The following is a 3,135-nucleotide window of genomic DNA, read 5'->3' as shown; positions in this document are numbered from 1 at the left end:
GATGAAACTTCATCAGCATTCTGTCTGTTAAAATGCAATTACCCCCCACCCCCCTCCGTTAATGGACTTTTGCCTTTATGTTCACTGTATTACTTCGAATTTCTTTACTGTTTTACGATATTTGACCCTTTTTTGCTGCACAATTTATTTATTGTGTCTCTTCCCAAATAAAAACGAATTTCACATGTGTGAAAATAAATAATCAAAATGTTTGTTTGCATTGGAAATATTATGTCAAATATTTATATTTTTTAAATAACATTTATTGAAATAAATATGACATTTTGCTTTTTTTCCTTGAAAATAAAATTATATGGGTAGCACATTTCAATTTCAGGAATGTTTTTTTTTTAATGAACAACAAATGATGTTAAACATTACTCGGGGTTTCCGATTGCAAGTCTTTTTAATATCAAAAATTTATATCCAATGGTATTTTATCAGAGATTCTTCACCTTTGTCTTTTGCTCAAAACTGCAAAAGTACAATTACTTTGGAAAAATAATGAATTCAAACAAAAAGAAAGTGCACATATGTTATCTAGCAGTATTTTTTTCGCGCGCGTGTGTGGAGGTAATAATTTTGGGAGAGGTTAGCCATTAAAGGCGAATTGATTCTGTTATGAAAATTTTGGAAATAAAATTTCAATTTGACGCATGCACCTACGCATGTTTCGAAAGATAAAGTGTTGGGAAAATATCGCTACTTCAAAACTGCTGCATAATACCGAAAATATGTACATAACAGTTGACTTCATAACTGCCATTTATTTCGATTTGTAGGGATATATTTTTATAAAAATTATGCGTTACATGGTATGATTCAAGATTTACATATGATTCTCTATAAAGCAAAATTTAAAAGTGCGAACCTTCGTACAATCTGTGAACTAACCTTCGAACTAAGATTATGAATAAAAAAGAAAACTCAATTAGGAACAGATGGAGGCTGTATTCATTTTAAGATTCGGATTTTCATCAATTAATAAAATAATTGTGCTTAAGGGTCAAAGCTGTATAACTAGAGGAGACCTCCACATACCCTTTAAAGGAATGCAGAGAACCGACCAGGGCTTCTGACCTAATGTCCAATCCTCACCTTCTCGTGGTGCACCTTGTTGGGTATCTATTTGAATACTGAACGAACGAGGATGGGCTGGCAATTTGGGATTTAGCCGACCAAATTATATTCTTATTGGTTAAACCAAAATAAAAAATGATGGTACAACATGACAAAATTTCATGCCGGCTGGGGCGTCACCCAGTTAAACAAAGCCCCTGCTGTTTTCATCAGGGAACCAGGACGAACACCGAAAAGTCAGCTACTGGAACAAATCTGAAAACACACCCCAACTCAACATCACAGAGTTAAAGATCGGTACTATCAACATAAGAAGCCTGAATGGCAAAGAAATGGAGCTAGCTGAGGAATTAGATAAGTACCAGATCGACATAAGAGAGGCGACTAAAACAAACAAACAAAAAAAAAACTGGTGAGATCTTTCTGAGCAATAAATACAAAATGTTATATTCAGGCAATGAAAATCAAGGAAAAGAAGGAGAGTAGCCATAGTATTCAACACAAAATAAGAGGCTAATCTTCTTGAATGGCAGGCAGTCTCAAGTAGAGTAATGTGAGCAAATATGAGAATGGGGAACTGGACAATGAGACTTACTTGTGCCTATGGCCCCACAGAAGGTTCTACTACGGCAGAAGTGGAGGAATTTTTTGAGGCTTTAGAAAAAGCAACTGACACAATGAAGAAGGTAAAGTTGGTCCTTGTTAGGGATCTAAATAGCAGAGTAGGAAATGATTGTGAGACATACAAAAATGTTTTGGGAAAATTTGGAGAAAAGAGCATAGCTAATAATAATGGCAAATATCTGTTGGAATTCTGCTCAGGACATGGACTGGTTATTACTAACACCATGTTCCAACATAAAAATGTGCACAAATTCACATGGAGAGAAGAGGCAAAGAATCAGAAAAGTCTCATTGACTATGTTATTGATGACAGGGATGTTTTCTCCCTGGTGCAGGACACCAGAGTGTACAGAGGATTTGAAATTAGAAGTGTTCACTATTTAGTCTTGAGCAGGATAAAATTGAATTTCATATTGAAAAGAATAACATGTAAGAAAGTTTTAAAGCGAATAAAAGTTGAGCAGCTCTCAGATGTGAACTGTAGACTAAAATACACAAAGATTATTGAAGAAAAAATGAAAGAGTTTGAGAACAGGAATCAAACCTTGGAGATTCAGTGGCAAGCCTTGAAAAAAGCCCTGATTGATTCAGCTAGAGAGGCATGTGGTGAAGTTGTCTGCAAGGATAGAAAAATTAGAACTCCATGGTGGACACAGGAAGTTAAAGAGGCAGTGAAGGAAAAGAAGAAAGCATATCAAAAGTTCCTGGCAAATAAGTCAGCTTGTGCTCTTAGAGAATACAGAGACAAATGCAAGAATACTAAACACTGTGTAAAACTAGCTAAGCAAAAGTCATGGGAGGACTTTGGCAAGAATATAGAAAATAAATATCAAGAAGGTGGCAAAATATTCTGGAGGTTGTTGAAGAAGCTTAGGAATGGAGGAAAGAATGCTGTAAAAGGAGTTAGAGATGATAAAGGTGACATGAAAATGGGAGAAAAAGATATCCTTGAAGTATGGCATAATTACTTTGAAAAACTCCTAAATGAAACAAGCAGTGATGACAACACAGTGATAAAAAACACTGACCAGGCATGCAGTCAGGAATACATATCAATACTTGAAGTAGAAAAAGGCAATAAAGGCTTGAAATGTGGAAAGGCAGCAGGATTAGATGATATTCGACCAGAAATGCTTAAGTATGGTGGTATAAGAGTCTTACAGTGGCTGCAGTGCATAGTTCAGAATGCCTGGACAGAGGGACGAATTCCCGATGATTGGAGTAGAGCTCTCATACTACCCATATATAAAATGGGAAATAAAACTCAATGTGAGAATTACAGAGGTATTTCCCTACTGAGTGTTCCTGGCAAGATCTATGCAAGTAGAAACGGTTGAGAACAATTGTGGAAAAAAAGCTTGGTGAAGAACAAGCTGGATTCAGGCCAAATAGAGGCTGTCAGGATCAGGTCTCCACTTTACAACAAATAGT

This window comes from Typopeltis vanoorti, chromosome 5, assembly GCF_054136105.1.
Source record: "Typopeltis vanoorti isolate ZY-2024b chromosome 5, IOZ_Tvanoo_1.0, whole genome shotgun sequence".
Classification (NCBI taxonomy): Eukaryota; Metazoa; Arthropoda; class Arachnida; order Uropygi; family Thelyphonidae; genus Typopeltis; species Typopeltis vanoorti.
This window is presented reverse-complemented; position numbering follows the sequence as displayed.